The 26,940-nt window shown below is 45.4% G+C and overlaps 1 long non-coding RNA gene across 1 annotated transcript; it reads right to left on the minus strand.

The window, feature by feature from the left end:
- Nucleotides 1–1,068: 1,068 nt before the first annotated feature.
- On the minus strand, nucleotides 1,069–25,695 carry LOC140904917 (uncharacterized). Its single transcript, XR_012156680.2, has 3 exons — nucleotides 25,572–25,695; nucleotides 24,298–24,422; nucleotides 1,069–3,811 (listed from the first exon to the last, which is right to left on the minus strand). It is a non-coding gene; the product is annotated as an uncharacterized LOC140904917 (long non-coding RNA).
- Nucleotides 25,696–26,940: the final 1,245 nt, after the last annotated feature.

Consider the following 26,940-nt stretch of genomic DNA (forward strand, 5'->3'; position numbering starts at 1 on the left):
GGTTTCACGTGCCAGTAATACATTTTAATGTTTTCTGGAAGGTCTCTCTCTCTAAGTCTATATATTATATAACTAAACTATTGTTGTATGTAAAGTAAAGAAGATTTTCAAAATGTTTAAGAAGCTTCCTTTAAAATTAAATTTAAATGCTGATCTTACGCTGCTGGCCTGCTCAGCCCGCTGCCAGCCTGGGGTTCCGTTCACCTAGGCTGGCAGCAGGCTAAGCGGGGCTGGCGGCTGGGACCCCAGACTGGCAGTGGGCTGAGCGGCTCAGCCTGCTGCCGCTCAGCCTGCTGCCGCTCTGGGGTTCAGTCCGCCGGCTCCTGCCAGCCAGGGTCCCAGCTGCTGGCCCTGTTCAGCCCGCTGCCAGTCTGGGATCCCGGCCCTGCCCACATAGAGTGGGTACCTGCCTTCTCCCTGGTTCTAGCCCATTCTCTTCCTCTCTCTCTGCACTGAGCTGAGGGTGGGAGTGCACTGAGCACAGGGCTGGGGGTGAAGGAGCAGGCTGGGGGTTGGGGTGCAGGGTCTGGCCAGGAGCTAGAATGAGGGAGGGGGCTCAGGGTTGGGGCAGGAGGTTTGGATGCGGAGTGCTTACCTGGGCAGCTCCCATTTGGTGTGAGGGGTGCAGGTGAGAATGGGGGGGGGTGCAGGAGCTCCTGTTTGGTGCTCAGGGTGGGAGTGGGAATGTGGGGGGTGCAAGAGTCAGGACATGGGGTTTGAGGGGGCTGGGTATGTTTGGGGGGGTGCAGGAGTCAGGGCATGGGGTGTCAGAGGGTTGGGTATGTGTGGGGGGTACTGGGGTTGAAGGGGGTGCAGGGGTCAGGGCAGGAGGCTGGGGTGTGTGGGGGGTGCCGGGGTCAGGGCAGAGGGCTGGATGTGGGCTGGGGTCGTTCGGGTGCTCCCAGCCCCCTGCCCAGAGCGGCTCACAGCAGGGGGCTGGAGGGGATATGCCCTGATTCCACCCGCCCTTCCCCAAGGCCCCGTCCCCACCTCTTCTCTGCCTCCTCCCCGGAGCAGCGAGTGCGCTGCGGCTCCGCTTTTCCCCCTCCCTCGCAAGGGCCATCAGCTGATCAGCGGCAGGGAGGGAGAGGAGGAGGGGCATGAACCCAGCACGCTGGGGGAAGAGGCGGGGGAGGGGAGAGCTTGCCTGCCCTGCAGCAGCAGCCGGCAGGACCAAGTTTCTTCACCCTGCTGGAGGGGTGGGGTGGGGAGGAGGCGGAGAAGAGCGGGCCAGGGCAGTCAGGATTTTTAGTGGCGCACTGCTGCCTGCCAGGGTCCCGGCCTGGGTTCAGCAGCGGGCTCAGTGGGGCCAGCGGCTGGGACCCAGCAGGCAGAAGCCTGCCATTAAAAATCAGTTTGCGTGCCATCTTTGGCTCACGTGCCATAGGTTGCCGACCCCTGATCTATATCCTAACACTCCACCCCTTTTTTTTTTCTTTTGGGATCCTCCTGCCCAGGTATCCCTGGAAAAGCATAGGACATAGGGCGACACACTTCCTGATAGGGCCAGGCATCAAGGTGGAAGGTGTTGATGCTCCATCTGTCCCACTGCCCCTTGTGTAGTACCGTGCTCTGCACCTTCTCTCACACGGGCATACTACACCTATTCCAATTCGTGTTCCAGACTTCCCATTATAGTGGGCCTGAGAAGGTTGGGTCCAGGTTGTCTAGTACACTCCGGGGGGTGTTATAGGTTATAATTAGTGGCTGTTTTCTAGGGGGTTGTGCCCCCTTGATCGTTTCCATATGCAACGTAACACAAATATAGTTAACAATGCACCAGCTGCTATGATAATCCACAGCAACACCTAGAGTCCTGACCACTGCAGTATGGTCCAACATCCTGGCCACCACCAAAAACACTGCTTCTCCTCCTTTGATAAGATTAAAATTTTGTCAGCGCCATCCTGTAGTGTTTTATTGTAAGTGTGTCCAACTGTTGGCGCTTGCAGCAAGTTGCTCTTGTAATCTTTTTGTACTTTTGTCCATATTGTGTGTCCATTGAATATCCACAGTGAAATTTGGTATTGTCCAAACCAATTCAACTACTTGGTATGGCATGGGGTAGTAGGTGCTGGTTTGATTGTTTACAACGATTAAGTCCACTGATCCATTGGTGCACCATAGTCCAGGTGGCAGTGTATAGAAGTTCATAATTTGGTCATACACTGGAAGGATTTTGCCTTCTAGTGTTATATTGCAGGATTGCATGCATTCCCAAGAGAATACACCATACCCCATATGCATTACCCCTAAATGCCACCCCTTTGCAATAGGCAATTGATCCTGCTCCTCCATAGTCTTAGGAGAGGGGCACATCCATATTCCTCCTCTGGATATACAACTGCTTAATGTGATGACAGTCCAATTTACCCCATTCCACCCCTCCCCCACCTATTTGCTTGAGGCTCCCAATGTGCTCCCTGTTCCTTAGTTACTCCCATAGGGTTCAAGGGAACCACCTTATTTGCATTTCCTTCCCATGGTATCATAGTAACAATTACACAAGAACTGTCCCCACAGGTCGGGATGTTATTTTCCAGGTAGGTGGGTATGTTTTTGCAATTGTGGATAAATATGAGCTAGCCTCCCGATTTAATACTGAAGGCCATTGTTCTGACCAAGCATCTCTCATAATATCCATTAACATTAACTGAGCATTTTGAATACCTACGCACACTTCTCCCCATGTTAGTCTTCTGAAGCCATCCCCAACCCATGTCACCAGGTCCCCTGCCCAATGAGTTAATTGCAAGTTTACCTCTACTGCTGTCCTCCATCCTGTGGCAACTGCCGATACTTGCTGTGCCATTAATTCATTAATTTGTTGTTGAAATTTCACATTTTGGCTTACTAATTGTTTGGTTACCCACTCGTCCGCCAGATTCCATGTACCCAGCATAGGGTTCCTCACTGCCCACAATCCCCTTTTCTGACAACGATTCCAGGTGTGTCCCCTTACCCACCCATTGAATTGTTGTTTCAATCCTTTTATGTACCTACTACAATTAGGGTGAATTTGGTCCACCCACCGTTCCTTGGGGCGTACCACCCATGTAATAGAGTGAAAGGACACGTTAAAAAGTGCTGGCTGCACCTGCTCCCACCATGGCTCCCAGACATTTGCTCGTCGGGGAATATTCTCGGCTCCAGGCTGTGGCCACTTTAAATTTGGATTCTTCCAACTTGGCATCCATATCACCTGTAGGGTTACATTCTGTAAAATGGTTAACTCATCATACACCCAGCGTCCCAAAGGGGATTTTACGCCTAATGTAATATGTACATAACAATCACACCTTCAGGGATTAACTTCCATGGAAGTACCATTGTGGTTACATATGGTAACATCACACCCTAAATGTGGGCCCTATTTTCCCAAGAGGGTTCATTTGCTCCAGGAGACCAGAGGATTATATTCTTTGGACCCTCTGTAACAAACCACATAGCTGGGTAACTGTGTTTTCCACTATCGTTAATCATGGCAGCACCTAGGGAGTACCATGCAATATTTTCTGATAAATTTGATATTCTCCACCTGGTTGGGATTCCCCTATCTAATCCATAAACCGGCACTGCCAAATTCCTGTTGAAGTATTAGTGGTACATCTTTCTATGGGGAGATTCTCATAGTCTTCATTAGCTTTATTACCACAGGTTGCATATGTAGCTGTCCATATGTTTCCTCCTTTTGACACTTCACATCGTGGAATCTGAATAGAATTTGTAAATGTGACAATTGTGATTAGCACTAGCAATTGTTCCATCCAGGGCCAGGGAATTTTCATCCTTTTCTCCTTTTTGAATTAACCTGTAATACACACATAACAAAATTTACACGTCCCCTTTCCCCATCCCCTGTTTGTACCTTTTTATTTGCATGCAGTGAACCCACTCCCGTCCTCCATTCTCTGTACCCAGTAATAGCAGACTGGGCCCTAATTGGTCAAGGACAAGATAGGGGCCCTTCCATTTAGGAGCTGGGAATGGATGGTGTTGACCTGGAATCTTGTACATCACTAGATCTCCCACCTTGGGTAGATCACGCTCCCCAGGCAGGTGATACCATGCTTTGACTCTTGCTGCTCCTTGCTCGTCTCGCCAGGCCACTGCCTGCTGTACTTGTTTTACGTGTTTGATGAGAGTTAAAATCCATTCTTGTGTTAAGCCGTGTGTAGTGACTTCCCCAGGTAGTGGGGTAAGTAGATTTTCCCACCGTTCCATGGGCTTTCCCATGAGAGCTTCATATGGAGAAAATCCTGTGCCCTTTGATTCTCGGGCCCTTATTCTCATTAAGACAAAGGGCAGTAACTGTGACCAGTTTTTTCCTCCCATTTCCACTCCCTTTCTTAGCTCACTTTTAATGGTGCGGTTCATGCGTTCCACCTACCTCACAGCCTGGGGGTGATCAGCAATAGGGAACAACTGTGTGATTCCAGTGAGGGCTGATAGCTCCCCTAACAGATCTGACTGAAAAGCAGCTCCTTGGTCTGAGTCAATCACCTTTGGGACCCCCCAGCGAGTGAATACCTCATTTACCAGTATTGCAGCAGTTACCCGGGCAGTTTGATACTTTGTGGGGAAAGCTTCCACCCACCGGCTGAAAGCAACCACTACCACCAACATGAATCAGTTTTTCCTGTGATCTGGTGGTAGGGGTCCTGTGTAGTCAATTTGATTCTTTCCCATGGTCCCCTTGGGGCTTGTCTCATTAATTCTCCCCTTAGCACCTTGTGAGGTGGGCTGTGCCTGGCACAGTCCAAACAACGTTCCAGATGTGATTTTAAATTAGCTGCCATTCCTGGCCACCAGCACAACCTTTTTAAAGTTCCCAGTGCCTCCTCAAACCCGGGGTGTCCCCCTGCCAAGCTCCCATGCACCCAACTTAAGAAAGCTGTCTGGCTTCCCTGAGGGCACAGCATTACTGGTCCCTCAGTTGTTAAGCCACAGCAAATCCCTTCCATTAGTTCCACCTTTGGCACATGCCTGTCCCCAAGTTTCATGATGCCTTCCAGTCCTGGGTCAGATTCTTGCAACTCTCTAATTCGCCTTCCCCGATCTGTATCCACCCCGCTTCTTGTTAACACTGCTACAGGCACTCTCTCTTCTGGATCCCAGGGCCATGGGGGTGCCTCTGTCGCAGCCCGCTTGGCCTCTACATCGGCCAGATTATTCCCTTTGCTGAGGGGTCCTGTTTTCTTGTGTGCCTTCACCTTTACCACATTGATCCGTGTAAAACAGAGACTGAGCTCCTCCACTTGCTTCCACCAGGTAGCATTGATTGTGGAGCCGTCTGTTGTCCTGAAATGATTATCTGTCAACCATCTTAGCTGGGGATTGGTCCTGCTTTGAGCAGGGGGTTGGACAAAGCCTTGGAAACAAGCAGGGAGAACTGGTGGTCCTGGTGAAGGCAAGGAATTATGACGTGACTGGAATAACAGAGACTTGGTGGGATAACTCACATGACTGGAGTACTGTCATGGATGGTTATAAACTGTTCAGGAAGGACAGGCAGGGCAGAAAAGGTGGGGGAGTAGCACTGTATGTAAGGGAGCAGTATGACTGCTCAGAGCTCCGGTACGAAACTGCAGAAAAACCTGAGTGTCTCTGGATTAAGTTTAGAAGTGTGAGCAACAAGAGTGATGTAGTGGTGGGAGTCTGCTATAGACCACCGGACCAGGGGGATGAGGTGGATGAGGCTTTCTTCCAGCAACTCGCAGAAGCTACCAGATCGCACGCCCTGGTTCTCATGGGAGACTTTAATTTTTCTGATATCTGCTGGGAGAGCAATACAGCGGCACACAGACAATCCAGGAAGTTTTTGGAAAATGTAGGGGACAATTTCCTGGTGCAAGTGCTAGAGGAGCCAACTAGGGGGGGAGCTTTTCTTGACCTGCTGCTCACAAACGGGGAAGAATTAGTGGGGAAAGCAAAAGTGGATGGGAATCTGGGAGGCAGTGACCATGAGTTGGTTGAGTTCAGGATCCTGACACAGGGAAGAAAGGTAAGCAGCAGGATACGGACCCTGGACTTCAGGAAAGCAGACTTCGACTCCCTCAGGGAACGGATGGGTAGGATCCCCTGGGGGACTAACGTGAAGGGGAAAGGAGTCCAGGAGAGCTGGCTGTATTTCAAGGAATCCCTGTTGAGGTTACAGGGACAAACCATCCCGATGTGTCAAAGAATAGTAAATATGGCAGGCAACCAGCTTGGCTTAACGGTGAAATCCTAGCGGATCTTAAACATAAAAAAGAAGCTTACAAGAAGTGGAAGGTTGGACATATGACCAGGGAAGAGTATAAAAATATTGCTCGGGCTTGTAGGAATGAAATCAGGAGGGCCAAATTGCACCTGGAGCTGCAGCTAGCAAAAGATGTCAAGAGTAACAAGAAGGGTTTCTTCAGGTATGTTGGCAACAAGAAGAAAGCCAAGGAAAGTGTGGGCCCCTTAATGAATGAGGGAGGCAACCTAGTGACAGAGGATGTGGAAAAAGCTAATGTACTCAATGCTTTTTTTGCCTCTGTCTTCACTAACAAGGTCAGCTCCCAGACTGCTGCACTGGGCATCACAGCATGGGGAGTAGATGGCCAGCCCTCTGTGGAGAAAGAGGTGGTTAGGGACTATTTAGAAAAGCTGGACGTGCACAAGTCCATGGGGCCGGACGAGTTGCATCTGAGAGTGCTAAAGGAATTGGTGGCTGTGATTGCAGAGCCATTGGCCATTATCTTTGAAAACTCGTGGCGAACGGGGGAAGTCCCAGATGACTGGAAAAAGGCTAATGTAGTGCCAATCTTTAAAAAAGGGAAGAAGGAGGATCCTGGGAACTACAGGCCAGTCAGCCTCATCTCAGTCCCCGGAAAAATCATGGAGCAGGTCCTCAAGGAATCAATCCTGAAGCACTTACATGAGAGGAAAGTGATCAGGAACAGTCAGCATGGATTCACCAAGGGAAGGTCATGCCTGACTAATCTAATCGCCTTCTATGATGAGATTACTGGTTCTGTGGATGAAGGGAAAGCAGTGGATGTATTGTTTCTTGACTTTAGCAAAGCTTTTGACACGGTCTCCCACAGTATTCTTGTCAGCAAGTTAAAGAAGTATGGGCTGTATGAATGCATTATAAGGTGGGTTGAAAGTTGGCTAGATTGTCGGGCTCAGCGGGTAGTGATCAATGGCTCCATGTCTAGTTGGCAGCCGGTGTCAAGTGGAGTGCCCCAGTGGTCAGTCCTGGGGCCAGTTTTGTTCAATATCTCCATAAATGATCTGGACAATGGTGTGGATTGCACTCTCAGCAAATTTGTGGATGATCGTAAACTAGGAGGAGTGGTAGATACGCTGGAGGGCAGGGATAGGATACAGAGGGACGTAGACAAATTGGAGGATTGGGCCAAAAGAAATCTGGTGAGGTTCAATAAGGATAAGTGCAGGGTCCTGCACTTAGGACGGAAGAACCCAATGCACCGCTACAGACTAGGAACTGAATGGCTAGGCAGCAGTTCTGCGGAAAAGGACCTAGGGGTGACAGTGGACGAGAAGCTGGATATGAGTCAGCAGTGTGCCCTTGTTGCCAAGAAAGCCAATGGCATTTTGGGATGTATAAGTAGGGGCATAGCGAGCAGATCGAGGGACGTGATCGTCCCCCTCTCTTCGACATTGGTGAGGCCTCATCTGGAGTACTGTGTCCAGTTTTGGGCCCCACACTACAAGAAGGATGTGGATAAATTGGAGAGAGTCCAGCGAAGGGCAACAAAAATTATTAGGGGTCTGGAACACATGAGTTATGAGGAGAGGCTGAGGGAACTGGGATTGTTTAGTCTGCAGAAGAGAAAAATGAGAGGGGATTTGATAGCTGCTTTCAACTACCTGAGAGGTGGTTCCAGAGAGGATGGTTCTAGATTATTCTCAGTGGTAGAAGAGGACAGGACAAGGAGTAATGGTCTCAAGTTGCAGTGGGGGAGGTTTAGGTTGGATATTAGGAAAAACTTTTTCACTAGGAGGGTGGTGAAACACTGGAATGCGTTACTAGGGAGGTGGTGGAATCTCCTTCCTTAGAAGTCTTTAAGGTCAGGCTTGACAAAGCCCTGGCTGGGATGATTTAGTTGGGGATTGGTCCTGCTTTGAACAGGGGGTTGGACTAGATGACCTCCTGAGGTCCCTTCCAACCCTGATATTCTATGATTCTATGATCTCAGCATTAATGTGGCACCACGAAATACATAATCTGAATCTACCACTACCCAACATTCTGGCTCAAATTTGGGATCCACTTCATTTAAAGCTGTTAGCAAGGCTGCCAGTTCTGCTTCCTGAGCTGACCTTGCTTCTAGTGAGAAATCAATGGTGCTGACTGTCTCATTTTCTCTGATTCCCACAACAGCTTAGCCTGCAGTTTTCTGTCCCCCTTGATACCTACAACTTCCATCCAAAAACCATACCAGTGTCCCCTCCTTTACCTGATTGGGGTTAGCCGCTCGAAACACCTGATTTTGGGTTTTACCTGGGCTGGCTTCACATTGGTGTGGGGTGCCAGCCAGATGTAATCCAGCTACCCAGACTATGGGTTCCTTTAACACTTCTGCTTTAATGTTTTCTGCCTGTAGAGCCAGCAACCATTTGGCAATATGCTGCCCACTCACTTATCCCTGTAAGATAGCAGGCTCAATGTTTAAAACACTCAGTGTTGTGTTCGTCCCAGGTAGGGTGACCGTACATCCCATTTTAGCTGGGATGGTCCCTTTCTTTTAAGCCCGTCCCAACTTTTTTTTTTCTTTTTTCAAAAGTGGGCGTTTGTCCCCTTTGCTCTGGCTGACTTGATCAGTTGGTGAGAGCAAACAAGACAAATGCCCACTTTTGTCAAAAAAAAGCGGGGCGCGGTGTGGAGGAACGTGCGGGGATGGGGGTGAGTGGAGATGCTAGCCTCGGGCAGGGACGGGGACGGGGACGGGGGCGGGGCAGGAACAGGACTTGGTGGGGAAGCAGCGTTTCAGCATGCAGGGGGCCGGCAGGGTTCCAGCGACTGGCAACAGCCTAACGGGGGAGAGGGGACACTCAGGCAAGCAGCTGGGGGTGTCCCGTTTTCCCTTTGGGAAATATGGTCACCTCAGTCCAAGGACATTAGAGAGACAAGGTGAGGGAGGTAATATCTATTATTGGACCAAATTATGTTGGTGAAAGAGGCAAGCTTTCAAACATAGAAACAGAAGTTGGTCCAATAAAATATATCAGTCCCCAGGCCCACCAACCTTGTCGCTCTAAAAAACTCAGCGCAGAATACTGACTTGTTCTGGCAAGTCTATACTTACATGAGTACTCCTTATTATGTGAGAATTGCAAATGACTTCAATGACATTACTCACATGGGTAAAGAATATTGACATCAACCTGCCTAAGTACCTATATGGCATTCATCAGCATCATATCTGTGACGGGTTCAGTCACAGAGACCCCTTTGGCACTGTCACCTGACGTGCTGAGACTACCTCTAAGCCCATTTTCCTTGCCAGCTTGGGACTCCAGAACCCTGCCTTGTTGAGCAAGACACGCTAGCCTGCTGCAACACAGACCCAGGTCTGGGCCACGCCCCCAAAGCTGCAGACTTTTAACTAAAAACTGCTCAGCAGGTTACTTGACTCCAGCACCCAGACACTCAGCCCCCAATGGGATCCAAACCCCAAATAAATCTGTTTTCCTCTGTATAAAGCTTATATGGGGTAAACTCATAAATTTTCCACCCTCTATAACACTGATAGAGAGATATGCACAGTATTAATCATTTACTCTGGGTTTACTAATAAACAAAAGTGATTTTATTAAGTATAAAAAGTAGGATTTAAGTGGTTTCAAATAATAATAGAGAGAACAAAGAACTGGTCCTATTGAGCGATTTAGAAACTTTTTTGAAGAGATGTTTTTCTATGTATTTGTTATTCAACAGATATCACGGTCCGTTAAACTCTCCTATTAGCCCCATGTCCTGTGGTTTAGAGCACCATGGAAATTAGTTCAGGATTTTTGTGTTCTTGCTGTCTGCCAGCATTCATATTCTGTAGCAGATGTCCATGGTTGCTTGGCTACTATAGTGATGCATGACTAAGAAATATTAAATCAGATGCTTGTTTGCGTTTTATTTTTCACTCGTAGTTTATTCAAAGAATTTCACCACCAGACTCTCCAATATCAGAATTTAGCTTGCTGACATTGTAAATACTCTTGACATACAGACCCACCCCTTCACATCTAGTTCTGTTTCTATCTTTCTTGTATTTTCTCTATAAAAACAATTCCTTACTACAATCATATTTAATGGGATGTAACACTTCTGCATCTGGTCTAGTAACTTACATTGTTGATCAACCTCAAATGCATTTCAATAATTAATATTTGACTAGTAACTCTCATATTATATTTAGAAACCTTTATTAAAAGTGTGTATTATTACTGTCCACACTTGTTATCACCATTTAAAAAAAGATGTACTCACTCTGGAGTATCCAGATGTCCTTATTAGTCAGTGTTGGAATGAGTCATCTATTATCTCATAGAAAACGGGCATACAAAAAGACAAGCAGCAACGGGTAATGCTTTCACAGGTTGAGGTAAACGCAAAAGCCCCAGAAATTTCCCATCTCTCCAGTGCACTAGTCATCTGACTACTTGAACTGACCTTAAAAAATCATTTATTTAATCAGTTTCACTAGAGATGACCCAATTGTCATGATCTTATTAGATTTAAAAGAAACCATTCAACTGAGTTAACTGTAACTATAGATTCATTATCCTCAACAGATCTGACTTAAATACCAACTGCAAGTCAGTAAAAATAGCGTTTACTAGAATGGAGACAACTGTAGATTTCAATGGTTTAATAGCTAGTTTTGCTGCTATATGGAGGTGTTAGATAAAGATGCTTATTATATCCCCTTCTTTGACTTTGCGGCTGAATATTTGCAATCAGAATAAGGCCTACCTGAAACTCTTATTTTATTTTCTCCTCTTCTCTGCCCACCCTGCTGATATAACCTATAAGCTTGTCCTGGGACAGCCAGAGCGTACCTAGAGCCCCATTGCCTAGGCTCTATACAGAAATCCAGAGGCACAAAGAAGTTAAGTGACTTGTCAAAAGTCAAACAGCCGGTTAATTGCGGAGCCAGAAATAGAAACCAGGCAACAAGACTCCCAATCCACTAAATCCCTTTCTGCTTTCTTTTCCAGTACTATCAGTTTGATATCAGCCTCTCTGTGGTGCTGTATATCCTGCATATGAAGGGAGATGGACCCAGGGATCTAGCAGCGCTTTCTCATCTCCAACTCTAACTTAGCACATGGTAAAATGTAAGATTAGATTAGTCTAAACATGCATGTAGGCTGTTTGTTTTTTAAATCATTTTCTCTAAGGCTCTGTTCCCTTTACTAATAAACATACTTGTTGTTAGAAGGCTGTTCATCACTATATAGCTCTGGTCACAGGCTTCTGAAGGGAAGAAATATGGGTGTCAAGTTGGCTCTGCACAGTACCAAGTGGTTGGTATAGAGGGGGTATTGTACCCAGACCCTGGTCTGAGAGAGGGAGAATAGAAAAAACCCACCCCAAGACAGAGAACACCTAACCCCTGAGCACGTGCACTCAAGAGAGATCAGAAAGGGGACAGAAATGTGAGTAGCCTGTAACCATGACAAATATTAAAACAGTCACTGCCATCAGGCATTTAAAATGTAGAGATCTCATTCTTCTGTCACACTCGTTTTATAGGAGTATGTGGTAGTGGGGATTGTGCCTTTCAGGGCTTAGTTTCCCAGCCAGAGTCACGGCAGAGTGCTATGAAGCTTGTGGTGTTGTTACGCACAGCTGGTTGAAACCGTACACAGAATAAACCAGCTATCTTGCAAGCTCCTTAAGCAATGCACCAAGTGATCACTGAATATCACACAGTATCACCTCCAGGGATTGCAATAGAGTTATTCCTGATTTACACCGTCTCACCATATAGTAAGAGGCACATTAGCTTATAAGGGGAAAGCCATATTTCCTCCCTCTTGCCACCAATTTTGCCAACCTCAAAAGATCAATAATGAGATCCCCTCAAAATCATGAGAATTTTGTTTACAAAAATATTATGTTGTGGTTTTTAGTCTGGTTTTTTTTTTTTTTTTTACTTTTGTACTCCCCCTGCCCATCCCAGTATGTATGTGTGACAGTTAGGGCTTGGGTACATGGGGATAAAGCCTGGACTAGCTAATGCAGAATAGCTATTCCATACTAGCTCTCCATGAGGACACTTATTCTGCACTAACTAGCTCTGCCCCTTCTGGCCGAGGCCCTGCCCTTCCACCCCGCCACCGCAGCCCAGAGCCCCCCACTGCAGCTGCCAGCCTCTGCCCCAGGCTAGCGACCCCAGCCCCAGAGCGGCCTCAGTCTTGGAGTGCTGGGAAGGCGGGTGGCATGGCTGCCGCCCAAGAGTGCCAGGCAGGGGGGTGGGTGGTACGCACAGCCCCAGTGCCAGCCTGAGCCGGGGCCACTGCACAGTGGACCTAGGAAGAGAGGGCCAGAGTGGGAAGCAGGAGGCGATCTGGGGGCAGAATGTGGGCAGGGGCCACGCCTGGCTGCTTCGGAAGGCACAGCTTGCCTTGATAGCCGCCGCCCATGCCTTTGTGTAGATTAGGTTAATCCATTTTGGCAGTGGATTATACTAAACCGCACATGGGCACTCTTAGTGAGGAATAAGAGCATCCAAACAGGGAGCTAGCACACAATAGCTATTGTACTTTAAATTCCCAGCCTAGCTATTTTGTTTTACCTTCCCCAGGAACTTCCTGTGTACACAAGCCCTTAGAGCTGAGGAACACATCACACATGGAGCTGCACAAAACTTCACTCCTCCCAAACGTCAATGGCTACTGGTACTCCTGTCCCTCCAAAAAAAACAGTTAGTGTCCCCCTACTTTCTGTGGGCTCCGCTTCTGTCCCTGAGCCCGCTGGTCTCCTGCAAGAAGCCCTTGGTCAGTCAGCTGGGAAAGTCAGTGTCGGGGATTCCCTCAGCACCATGGGTTACCCCTGGAGGGAATCCCCACCCTGCTAAGACTGGGCTTTCCTGGCTCTGTCTTTAGCAGGCTGCGGTCTAGAGCTCAGCTGGGTCAGAGTGGGGGCTGGTTGTGCTGGCCCAGCAAGTGCAGAAGGGCCCCTCCCCAGTAACAAAGCTACTACAGTAGTACCTCAGAGTTACGAACACCTCAGGAATGGACGCTGAACAAAACATTATGGGTGTTCTTTCAAAAGTTTACAACTCAACAGTGACTTCATACAGCTTTGAAACTTCACTATGCAGAAGAAAAATGTTTCTTTTAACCAGCTTGATTTAAATGAAAGAAGCACAGAAACAGTTTCCTTGCTTTGTCAAATCTTTATTTTTAAACGTTCCCTTCATTTTTTAGTAGTTTGTTTAACGCAGTACTATGCTGTACACTATTTGCTTTTTGGTTCTGGTTTTGTGTCTGTGCTGCCTGACTGCGCAATTCCAGTTCCAAACGAGGGGTGTGGTTGACCCGTCAGCTTGCAACTCTGGTGTTTGTAACTCTGAGGTTCTACTGTATATCAGATTGGGGGGTCAGTGGTTCTCCTTGATGCAGAGCCATAACTAGGCATTTTGGTTGCCTGGGGTGAGCAAACATATTTGCACCCCCTACTCAAGGTGATGTGTGGGGCAGGGGCACAAGTGCCCCCTGGATTTTTTGGTTTTACTTCCCCCAAGCCAGATAGGCTGGGTGGCCCACTGAGGTGAACCAGGGGGTGATGGTAGTGCTCCCTCCCCAAGCCCTGCCAAGCAGGGCTGCCTGGCCCCACCAAGCACCGGCACCCTGCCATGCGAGGCTGGTCTGACCAACCCCCACCACACTGCTTGTCCCACCCTGGTTAAAGCCCTACAGGTGTCTCCCCACGGAAAGATGGGCATAGGCACTCCCAGAAGCGTACAGAGAGGAGGGGAGCATGTCAGTACCAACAGGCCCCCTCCAAGAAGGCTCCAGTGGATGGCAGGAGCAGTTTGGGGGTGAGGCAGGGGGGAGCTAGTGGGAATGGGGTGAGACAGATGTTGTCATAAATATAAAGGGAAGGGTAAACATCTTTAAATCCCTCCTGGCCAGAGAAAAAACCCTTTCACCTGTAAAGGGTTAAGAATCTAGGATAACCTCGCTGGCACCTGACCAAAATGACCAATGGGGAGACAAGATACTTTCAAAGCTGGAGGGGGGAGAAACAAAGGCTCTCTCTATCTGTGTGAGGCTTTTGCCGGGAACAGAAAAGGAATGGAGTCTTAGAACTTAGTAAGTAATCTAGCTAGATATGTGTTAGATTCTGTTTTGTTTAAATGGCTGATAAAATAAGCTGTGCTGAATGGAATGTATATTCCTGTTTTTGTGGCTTTTTGTAACTTAAGGTTTTGCCTAGAGGGATTCTCTATGTTTTGAATCTGATTACCCTGTAAGGTATTTACCATCCTGATTTTACAGAGGTGATTCTTTTACTTCAATTAAAATTCTTCTTTTAAGAACCTGATTGCTTTTTCATTGTTCTTAAGATCCAAGGGTTTGGGTCTGTGTTCACCTATGCAAATTGGTGAGGATTTTTATCAAGCCTTCCCCAGGAAAGGGGGTGTAGGGTTTGGGAGGATTTTGGGGGGAAAGACATTTCCAAGCGGGCTCTTTCCCTGTTATATATTTGTTAGATGCTTGGTGGTGGCAGCAATAAAGTCCAAGGGCAAAAGGTAAAATAGTTTGTACCTTGGGGAAGTTTTAACCTAAGCTGCTAAAAATAAGCTTAGGAGGTTTTTCATGCAGGTCCCCACATCTGTATCCTAGAGATCAGAGTGGGGATGGAACCTTGAAAGATGCTCTGAGGGTTTAGAGGAACAAGTGGCTGCAGGAGGTGGGGAGGGCTCAGGGCAGCCAGTACCTTCCTGGAACCCAGAGTGGGGAGGGAAGGATCTGGGTAGTAGGGACCTGTCAGACCTGGTGGGGAGTGGTAAGGGTGGAGAGCAGAAACTGAAAATCGGGAGCCGGTATGGCTTGTGTGGAGGGAGGAGAAGGTAGCAGGTATCTGTCAGGGCTGGAAGTTGCATGCAGGGAGGTCTTAGAACTGTGGGAGAGATGGGATGGAATTTAGGGGCCAGGTTTCGGGCATCTTCCTGGGCTGGGTCAGTGAGATGGAAGGGAGAGGAGAGAAGCAGAAGTGCTTGGGAGCTGGAGGGAAAAGACCATGTAGCCAGTACCAGCTGGGGCTGTAGTGCAGCAAGAGGACTAGGGGGAGAAGGAGCTCAAGGGAGCCATGAGTAGGGTGAGCTGGGGGCAGGGAAGCAGCTACTCACTGGGAGCAGGGAGGAGGAGGAGAGCAGATGGCTTCTGTAAACAGGCAGAGGGGAATCAGGTGGTTGCTGGAAGTGGGTGAGAGGAGCATGCAGCTACCTCCTCCCAAATCATGTGAGTGCAGGTGCTCTTCCTATCATCAAGAGAGCTCTTGCAGTAGGGGGCAAAATCACGTGCTTTTCAAGAGATGGCAATACTGTGCCATCCTTGTGGCATCTGGCTTTCTTGTGTATATTGCACCTGAGTACCCACTAGACAATGAAAAGTTGGCTCCTTCGTCGACTTTTACGACTTTGTGCTGATTGTGTGATAACTAACAGCTTCAAGCCCTGATCCAGCGAAAAGCTTACTCACCTGCTTTACTCTGAGCATGTGAGTGGTCGCATTAAAGTCAATGGGACTACTGACAGGCCCAAACTTACGCATATGCTTAAGCAGTTTTCTGAAACAAATCCATGTTTCTTATGACCGTTACTTTTGCTCGACTTGTTTATGTTTGGGTGTTATGACAAGCTGCTGTCAACATTCCTTTTTGCAGATTCATGTTGACAGTGGGGAGAGGAAGTGGTTGCTTTGATCTGTCAATGATCCTCTGCAGGGCAATTATATAATTTTGTAGCGCAGCAGCACAAGACCGGCACTTTATAAATGTAGGGGGAGGGGAAGCCAATGGACCAAAATTAAATGAGCCAAACCAATTTTGTGGAAAAGAAGTATCCCATGTTAGGTGAGGATTTGAACCAGGTGTAAATGATCCTGGTGGCTTTTTACTGGGTACTGTTACACGCCTCCAGTGCAAAACCTAGCCATCAGAGAGCTCTGTAATCTCTCTCCAGCATGAGAAAGGGACATACTACCAGAGGTGAGAGGGGACCCCACTCAGGAGGGAGCTCGAGGCTGCTGGTACTATCTGTAGTACTGGGACAGGTGGTCTATGCCCCCCATAACTAAAGGCCCTGCCCCCTCAGCTGGGGGGAAAAAACCACAAAGCCCAGATTACACTTAAGTTCTTGGGACAACACCTGAAAAAACAGGGGCTGGAGTGAGGTCAGGGGTTAAAAATGAGGAAGCCAGAGGAGGGCACCAAGCAGAGAACCCTAGACAGCGCCCACTGTTCCTCAAAGCCATCTAAGGAGTCGGTGGATAACACCCAGAAGAACACTGCCTGGAGATGTGACTGAACCAGGGACTGGGGATAGACCCCATAGTCGCAGAACACCCCACCCCCCATCCAGCTTCCTCCTCTTGGTATGATGCTGGCCCCTCTTGGCCAGAGCCAGGAGGAGGTTGATGAGGAGGTCCCCGGACTTTGTGGGGCCATGACTGGGGTGCTCTAGGATCAGGAGGTATGGGGAAAAGCACAGACAGATGCTCGTTGAGAGGTTCTGGGGGAGCTGGAAGAGTGGATGCAACTTGACCCCCCCTATGTAGAAGTGTGCCAGGGTTTCCTTGCTGCAAAAGGGTCAGGTGTCGGGGGAGTTCATGAACCGTGCCAGGTACACGCCTGTGCTCACGGCTGCATGGAGGAGCTGCCACCTAATATCCCCTGTGGGCTGTGGAACCAGAGAGGAATGCTGGCTGACCTACTGGGGGTCCTTGCCCTCCTCAGATGGCAGCAGGTCCCACCACTTGGTGTCAGCACAGGACATGAGGGTGAGGAAATGGCTGGTATGCAGAACAAGAACGTACAGATGTTGTCTGGGCATGGTTCAGAGGCGGAACCACTGAATGTCAAGCAGCCAGCTCACGTGGTGTGTCAGGGGCAGCCAGGGAGGTTTGTGAGGCAGGGGCCTGATGAGGAGCCCCAGAGGGCCAGGGTTAGGGGTGGGCAGGGAGCACCCTCCCACAGGTCCTGCTTGAGGAAAGCAAGAGAAGCAGGCAGCAGGGCTGCCCTCACCTTTGAAGCACATAACAGGGGTAGGCTGCTGGTGAGCAGGAGCAACAGGCCAGAGATAGCAGCCTGGGAGTTGACTGGAGGGGAAAAGGCTGAGCAGTTTAGGAGCGTGGACTGAAGAGCCAAGAGATGGGAAGCAGCCTGTTGCTTGCAAGGGAGCCATTGGCAGCCATGGCTGACGGAGTGTCAGGAGTAGCCTGCAAACAGGGGGGCTGAATGAGACTACAGGTGCCAGACATGGGAACTTGACTCCGGCTGGGGATCTGCAGGGCAGTGCATAATTGCCTGTGGGAGAGGGGTGGCTTGAAATGCGTATCACGGGCGCTAGGCCTGAGGACCTCTGTCTTCATACTCCCGTCCTGAACTGGCCCTACGGGCTGAGTTAGGAACTGTCGGTTCATCATTTAAAGTCATCTTGCCTTGGGTAATTGCAATGTTTCTTTCTGGCAGGGCTAGTAAAGCAATCCTTGTTATTCCGCTGCAAGGAGTGTTTAGGGGAGTCCACCAAAGGCTACAGCCTGCAAGGCCTAGTGCTTGAAGCACCTACACCGCTTGCCTCTGAGCGTGTGGTGCATCCAGAGTGGTACCAGCCAGCGACGGGACTGGTGTAGCACAGCACTCTCAGCGCTGCTCTCCCGTGGGGTCATTTACACAGGCTTGAGACCATCCACCCCCACCCACCCACAGAGGCTTTATAGTGTAGTATTAACAATCTTAACTGTTGTGGTACGTCCAGTGCTGCTATAAAAATCTGTGGCAATCACAGGTGCAGGAACTAGGGGTGCTGCCATACCCCCTGGCTTGAAGTGGTTTCCATCATATACAGGGTTTACAGTTTGGTTCAATGGCTCTCAGCACCCCCACTATTAAAACTGTTCCAGCAGCACTGGTTGCAACTGATATAGACAACAAACAAGTATTAATTAAACACCAGATGTTACTTTTAAATTCACATTTAAATATGTAAAATTCCTAACAGTAGATGACACGCTTATTATACATGTTTTTGAAAAAAATTAATTTTCCATAAACATGTATTCAAAGGAATCTGACCCTTGCACTCTTCTGTTTGCATATGTCTGAATGTTGTTAACCTCCAGCTACTGGAAGTGTAATGTTTGAGTCGTGTGTAAACCATCCAGGGGCCTGATTTCGCCTGCCACGGAATACCAGTAACTTCCATTACTGTACTTCTATCCTGAGCCAGGAGACTAGAGACCCAGATCTTGGTCAACTGGTTCCCCCATGACATGTTTTCTTTACTGTAGCAGATAACAAAAACATTCACTTCTCATCTGTATTTTATCATTATCTTACACTGTTTTGTGTCTATAAATACAACAAATTGTTCAGTAAGCTGTGTGACCATTTCAGCATAATATTTCGTGCCTCAACTTTTGGGCAGCAAAAGTAAAAATAAAGCTCTTCCCTAATGCCACCAGAGCTCAGCATTTAAACAAATGATTGTGAGTGAAATTATGCAATTGGTTCCACCCTTTTTACAGGACTAAGGCTACAGAAATACAAAGAAAAAAATCTATAACAGCAGGAAATAAATAAAATCTGTAAAATATAGAATCTCTTCTCTGTTTAAGTGCAGGACTTTTAACAAGTAGGGGCATATCCCCAATCTTTACAAATACTTACTCTGTGACTGGGCTGTTTAAATAAACATGGGGAGTAAGTTATTACTCAGTATGGTTAAGGGAGGCAGAACTGAGCCTTTATATTGCAAATTATTTGAGACCAGGGGCCTTATCTCCTCATTGTTCTTTACAGAGCCTGGTATGATTGGTGCTCAACAATTAACAGTCATTAATAGAGCTGCACAAACAAACAAAACCTAATTCTACTCCCCTGGTTGGAGATTTTGTTACAGATTCAAAACACAAACCAGATTCTCTGAACTTCTCAAGCCCGGGCCAATTTAAGAATGAAGCTAGGCCATTTTGTGGTTTGTGGAGGAAAGCCAAAAAACTCCTCTTCTTCTGCCACAGCCCCTAGCATCATCAGCTTTTCAAAATGGCTGAGCACTATGGAGTTACCAGCGCAAAATTGCTCCGTGTTCATCAGTTCTAATTGACAACAATGGGCACTGAGCACTTACGGAAATCTGGCCACTTCACTCAAGCACCCTGCCCCTTGCTATACAAGGAGTGAGTTAAAATAAATGAAAGCAATACAATCATTAAGATATGCACCTGCTTAAAGAGGGTAAGTGTGTGATCATGTTGTTAGTTTTGTTTTACCTTATCACTTCTCCCCCTTACTTTTGTTTGTTTATTACTCTCATTTGTGCCTAAAATTTAGGTTGTAATCTCTTTGGGTCAGGGACCTGACATTTCCTTATTCTGTAAAATGCCTCACCTTTTTTGGGTAGTGTACAAATAAAAAAAAAAAAAATTAAGTGACCGTGATAGTTTCAGGTAAGTTTCTACTTTGAATTTCAGGGTTAGGTCAAATGAACTCAAAACAAAACTGAGAAAAAAGTGTGGACTTGCCCCTCTGAACTTAAACCTCGGACTTTCATACAGCTCTGCTAATTACTAGAACAAAATTATTCTAATACGTAAAGGGTGAGGGCCAAATCCTGCTGTCAGTGTAAATCTGGAGTAACTCCATTAACTTCAGTGGTAGAACTGAGATCAGAATTTGTTTTCAGGGGACTTACTCCACATTTTACTGCAGTGGAAATGTAAACAAAATTTGATCTTCACGCTTAAACCACATACTCATTTTCTATATATATTCATTCTCTTTCTCTCTCTCCCCTTAAGCTGTAATAGTGCAGGAGCTGGTTTTCTGCTTGGTAATATCGAGCGGTCTCTTTCTCACACAAGAACTTCTTTATGAAAGTGTAGAATTAAAGATCGCCTTAAAGAAATATCTGGGAGGCTGGGGAGTGCTTGAAGAGCAATGGGAGCAGAAAAGGGTGGACTGGTTTGGGCAGTGTCAGAGAGAGCTGAGGGTATAACCAAGACTTCTGAGAAACCAGGGAGCACTCCAGAAAGCCAAAGAACAAGGAGGGTTGGGGACAAATGAGCAAGAACTAGTCCATATGATATGAACAGTGGGAAGCTGGCAGTGAACTGACTAAATCAGCGTGCAGTTAAGGAGTTCTCTACCTGTAAGAAGTCTCTCAGGAGGGTCCTTTCCTAATCCTGCATACAAAATGGCTTCAGAAACTTGGCTGGGTTCTATAAGTAAATGCTAATATCTGCAGTGCTGGTAAGCAAGACCCTAGGTTTGGGATGCATAAATCATTTTCCCTGTTATGTGGCCCATTAAGAAGTTGCACTGCTTGCATCACATTGGAGCATTTAAAGGGTACGAGTTTTTTAATTTAGCAAATATTTGTTTATCCAGAAAAGCTTAATTCAGATGCAGCGTTCGGTTGTCATTGATATCTTTGTTTTTCACCTAGTTTCTCAGCTGAGTTGACTCAATCAGAGTAGGATAAATTCAACTGTCTGGCCAAGGTCATACAGTTCCCACACTGGCGGAGTGTGTCAACCTGGATTAGAAGAGCCCAGTGTATGGCAGTCCTCACTCCCTTGGCACTAACTGTTGGACTGAAATTCACTGCTCAGCAGATTGGTCTAACAAATCTTTCTTAAGGCATAATGCTCAGCAAGTAGTGATCAGTTACTCAGAAGTAAGATGCTTATCAGGATGGTCACCACATAGTCGCCTCCAGCAGCGGACAACACACTGCTTCAGCTTCCCTTAGTTTGTGCTGAGCTATTTATAACTTTGTTATCTTTTCTCATTCATGTAGATTAGTTTCTCATTTTCATATCCCTTCTCCACCTGTCGATAGGTAAGTTTTGTGCTCGTTCAAAACAAGTTTAGCTTTATGATTACTTGATCTTTTTGTTTTCCCCACAAACATGATTACTCTGCAATTTCTTACATATGCACAGTTGTTTCTACTTAAGCTTAAGCAGATAAACGTTATCAGAACAGACACTTAAAATCACAGCTGGCTTTTATCCTACGCCTTGGATCCAAACTCTAACTACGAAACAACACAGCATCCCCTGGACTCTGCAAACGCTTTCAGCATTAATTTGCAAAAGTATTTGCACATGTGTTCTTGAGCCTTGCCTTCTGGACACATTGTATCAAACAAACAATCACTTGCACAAGTGGTCTGGGAAACCAAAAAGTGGGTTGTGAATATCTCTGAAATGAATTCATGGTTTTTATTCATATTTTACTTTTTTGTAGTATTTGCCCAGATATTATCTTGGTGGTTATTGTGGGAAGGTTTTATTTGCTACTTCTGGGGCAAACAAAAAGCTGCTGATGCACTTTCTATTAAGTATTATTAGAGGTTTTCAGTGTTGCAAAGATGAAAGCAGTAGCGTAGGCTGTAAGTTGAAAGAAATGTAGTCCTATTGACAAGCCAGATGCTTTCAGTATGTCAGCATGTTACATGAATACTCATCCATTTTCAGAATTCATGTGATCTTAAAAATAAAAGTTTACAGTTACAATAAATAGTACCTTTCATTCTAGGCACTCGACATTTTGCAATCATCATGAAATACTAATTATGTCCATTTGACAGATGGGAGATTTAATGCATGGAGAGATTAAAGCCTAGAATCTTCCCTTCTCAATATTTTATTCAGCAATTAGGTCCCAATTCAGAAGTCCATCTGTATTCATCCAAGCATTTAAATATGTGCTTAAATGCTTTGCTGAATTGGGGCTTTAGTCCTGTTGGTTTCAATGGGACTGCTCATGGTATGGGTGCTACCTAAAGTGAATAATGGTAGCAGAATCTGGCTGTAAGCGACTTGGTTAAGGTCACACAGATTCAGTGTCAGAAGTGTGAATAGAACCCAGAAGTCTTGAACTCCAGCCACCTGTTGTGAGCAGCAGACCACATTTTATCCCCCCTTCCATGCTTAAAAGTAAGTTTCCTGCAGAGACTCAATAAGCAAACCTTGATAATAAACACTGTGTTTGATAGGAATAAACAACTTAGTGCAGCTTTATTGCACCGTATGTCAATTCAAAAAGATCTGTTTTTAATCTCCTTCTAAAGACATGTGACTAAGTAGATGAAAAGCAGGCTAGAAGAACTAGGAATGAAAAACCGAGCACAACTGGGGGACCTACTCCAGTATGGTAAAGGTAGGTATTTATTAGAGACTGTAAACACTTGAAAATAAACAAGAGGACAGAACAACGTGTGGAAAATGTATTTCACATAGAAATAGTATGAGAGGATGAATTGTTACTGACATAAGATTTCTTCTTGCACAAAATAGATACATCAGGTCTCTTTCACACACTGGCTGAAGTACAACAAGGCATGATTTGGGGGAGTATTTTACAGCAAGTGTTCATGTAGAGCCAGGTTCTGCATTCTTCTCACTTTCAGCTTTGTTTCACTCCTGGCCATAACATTGACAAGCAGTGTGGCAAGATTAAAGAAAGGGGAGGTGAGAGCGAATGTTTGTATGTTTTCTACCTTTCAAGACTTTAAAGTGAAACTTGGAAACCTTTAGTCTAGGTGTAATGCGAAATATTTTCAAAAAACCTTGAAATTACAAACTGGTCAAAGCAAATGTATGTAATAAAAATGCAAGAAATACCATCATCATATAGAAAGAGCAATGTGCTGGGAACATGTCACCAATGAGGTGAGGCAGTTGGCAGGAGAATTTCCTGCCTTGCATGACCCATGCTAAGAGAAACAAACAATTCACGGTAAGCCATTGTTCGCAACCTTTGGAATGACGACCCCAGTGCAGGTCAAAAGACTATTTTTTAGGGATCACCAACATCTCTATAAAATCTAAACTTCCATTTATTACACACAGAAAGAAAGAAGCATTCCACCCCTTTGGCTTGCAGAGATACCTTTCCAAATGAAAAGCGCTTCAGTAATTAGAGTTATTGAATCTATTGTACTAGGGAATGTGCAGTTAATGACATTTTCAATAGGACTGTATGAATGTAAATTCCTCCTTTGGCAATCTATGTCAAAATGCACTTTTAAAAATTGACCATTTTAAATGTATTTATATTTTAATTTTTTTGACTAAACAGTGCAAAAGATTCTAGGATAGAGACATCCAAGGATCTGGCATATTGGGTTGCAGAAGAAAATATAGGGTGGTTTGGGATCACAAAAGAAAAAAGTGAGTTGTCTGGGGGTTGTGGGTAGGAGAAAAACATAAAGAAACCATGAATTAGAGAAACCTTATTAGTAAAACCTGATTCTTTGGTCACCAAATTAAAAAAGGTTTCAGAGTAACAGCCGTGTTAGTCTGTATTCGCAAAAAGAAAAGGAGTACACAAGTACATCGGATGAAGTGAGCTGTAGCTCATGAAAGCTTATGCTCAAATAAATTGGTTAGTCTCTAAGGTGCCACAAGTACTCCTTTTCTTTTTGCAAATTAAAAAAGAACATTGATAAATTTGCTTTTATTTCATGGGTTTGCTCTCATTTATGTCAATGGAAGTTTTGCCATTGACTTCAATGGGAACAGAATCAGGCCCTCTGTCTTCTCCAGACCTGGCTGGTTTATGTTTTCTCTGGAAATATAACTTTTTAAGATGCACTTTTCTCATAAAATGTTAAAAAGTAGAGCAAGTAATTACATGAGGCTATATTCGAAGCTCCAGAGAAGTAATACAAAGGCTGCTTGGCTGGAGACAACTCTTACTATGACATTTTTACTAGTACCATATGCAGCACGACTTTACCTACTTGTTTCATTTAGGGAGCTTGCTTTTTTTTTTTTAAAGGAACATTTAATATATACCTAAAAGATACAGCTTCAGAGAGTGAGAACCAGCCTTGTGGCCCATGTGGTCATTGACTCGTAGAAGTTAGAGATGGAAAAGAGCTGTTAGTTCACAGCCTATCCCTTGCAAATACAGGATTGCTGCAGTTTTTCATGCTTTGTTCAGTGGTTAGTGCTGCTTAGTGTCATGTGAGAAAGACATTAAATCAGATTTCCTGTGTAATTCTGAGCAATTCCTATAGCCCAACATGGAGTGATTTTGAAGAGGTCAAAAAGACTCACCCAGCGAACTTTGGCCAAGGGAAATTGGGGGTGAATTTGCTGAGCCCACAAGGGCAAAAGCTGAGGAGAGAGGTTTTTTCTGACAAAAGTGAAGCTCCGATCCACATGAAGAGAAATTCTATCACCTGAGAAGATATAAATACATATTTGGCACCATCTAGAGATTAAACTAACAAATGCTTCACATAAAGATCAAGCCCAGTAATTATAACATATGTGTTTGCCTTCCCATTGTCTTTCACAGTGTTTGTAAGCATTGCATGTAATTGATTGAGCATCTAAGTTACATAGAACCACAAGTGACCCCCAATTATCTGTATTTGAGTAGACCCAAATAAAGCTGAATATTCTTTTATTTGTGTCTGCATTTTTCATAAGCTTACTGATGGTTTGATGGGCAAATTACAAAGTTAAAATAACCCTAGATATGGACTGTCTATGGAATTTTTACTCCAGGAATTTAAATATTGTGGTAAGACTAGATCTTGTATTATTTCAGTTCCATAACTGACCACTTGAAGCATTAAAAGTCTATGAAACAATGTGAATACAAATATCTGAAATAAAACCCCTAGATTTCATGCCTGCTCCTAGGGGAAATGCTACTGCCATAAGGACCACATTTTTCAAAACAATCTCTAAATTTGTGTACTCGATTTTCTGTACTAAAACATCCATACTGCTGGACCTCACTGTAACTTTTAAAACCACTGATTCTCCCCAAAACCTCCTGTGCTGCCACCAAGAAGCTTCAGTGGTGAACAGAAACACCCTGAAATAGATTAGATCTTTCCTCTAGGTATCTGAATATGTATACTTGGGAGAGTTAATGGCATAGTGAAACCCTGTGTTCTCTTGCTTCTTTGATTCATGTTAGAAGCTCAGCTTAACTGAAACACACAGTTTTATGTGCTCATTTCCTTTATAGTTTAACTCTTACTGTATGTTGCTCATTGATGTCGAGGGTGTACATGTTACAATAGGCTGATTTTTTTTTCATTGTACAGGTTACATAAGTTTAACAATTACAAATTACTTGCACGCTTTAGGTTTTAAACCTTTTTTATAATGAGTTTGGAGGGTACTTTACATAAAAATAGTGACTTTATCTGGAAAGCTCTTTCCATGTTTATTAGAAATGTGGTTGACTTTACCCAGAGGGAAAAAACCAAGGAAACATTCAGCCTTAAAGTCTAGGGAAGTAGTTGCTCATGCAGTCAAAGTCCATAAATTTTAACTACATATAATTTATAAATTGAAAACATAGTACACACCAGATTTTTAAAGATTATTCTTCACAATTGGGAACTCAGCATAGGTGCTCGGATATGTTCTCACTTGGTTTTTCTATCGGCATAAATTGGGTCTTCATAACTTGCTCATGCTCATTCCATGCTCTTGGCTAGATGAAAAAAGAAAAAGAACTGTTTTTAAAAACTTTAAAATCTTTGAGTCTGATGTTTCTTAGTTATTAAACCAAACAAGATTTGTTTTTAATCTAGAATTTTGATCTAGAATTTCTAATGGTGAGAAACTTGTCCTTTCTGGAAACATCTGTTCTGGGATTAAATGCTGAGCTTCTTTCTCTGCAGCAGTATTAAGAGCAAAAAGAAAAGGAGTACTTGTGGCACCTTAGAGACTAACCAATTTATTAGAGCATAAGCTTTCGTGAGCTACAGCTCACTTCCTCAGATGCATATCGTGGAAACTGCAGCAGGCTTTATATATACACAGAGAATATGAAACAATACCTACTCCCACCCCACTGTCCTGCTGGTAATAGCTTATCTAAAGTGATCATCAGGTGGGCCATTTCCAGCACAAATCCAGGTTTTCTCACTCTCCACCCCCCCACACAAATTCACTCTCCTGCTGGTGATAGCCCATCCAAAGTGACAACTCTTTACACAATGTGCATGACAATCAAGTTGGGCTATTTCCTGCACAAATCCAGGTTTTCTCACATCCCCCCCACCCCCATACACACACAAATTCACTCTCCTGCTGGTAATAGCTCATCCAAACTGACCACTCTTCAAGTTTAAATCCAAGTTAAACCAGAACATCTGGGGGCGGGGGTAGGAAAAAACAAGAGGAAACAGGCTACCTTGCATAATGACTTAGCCACTCCCAGTCTCTATTTAAGCCTAAATTAATAGTATCCAATTTGCAAATGAATTCCAATTCAGCAGTTTCTCGCTGGAGTCTGGATTTGAAGTTTTTTTGTTTTAAGATAGCGACCTTCATGTCTGTGATTGCGTGACCAGAGAGATTGAAGTGTTCTCCGACTGGTTTATGAATGTTATAATTCTTGACATCTGATTTGTGTCCATTTATTCTTTTACGTAGAGACTGTCCAGTTTGACCAATGTATATGGCAGAGGGGCATTGCTGGCACATGATGGCATATATCACATTGGTGGATGTGCAGGTGAACGAGCCTCTGATAGTGTGGCTGATGTTATTAGGCCCTGTGATGGTGTCCCCTGAATAGATATGTGGGCACAATTGGCAACGGGCTTTGTTGCAAGGATAAGTTCCTGGGTTAGTGGTTCTGTTGTGTGGTATGTGGTTGTTGGTGAGTATTTGCTTCAGGTTGCGGGGCTGTCTGTAGGCAAGGACTGGCCTGTCTCCCAAGATTTG

Source organism: Lepidochelys kempii, chromosome 1 (genome assembly GCF_965140285.1).
Source record: "Lepidochelys kempii isolate rLepKem1 chromosome 1, rLepKem1.hap1, whole genome shotgun sequence".
Taxonomy (NCBI): Eukaryota; Metazoa; Chordata; order Testudines; family Cheloniidae; genus Lepidochelys; species Lepidochelys kempii.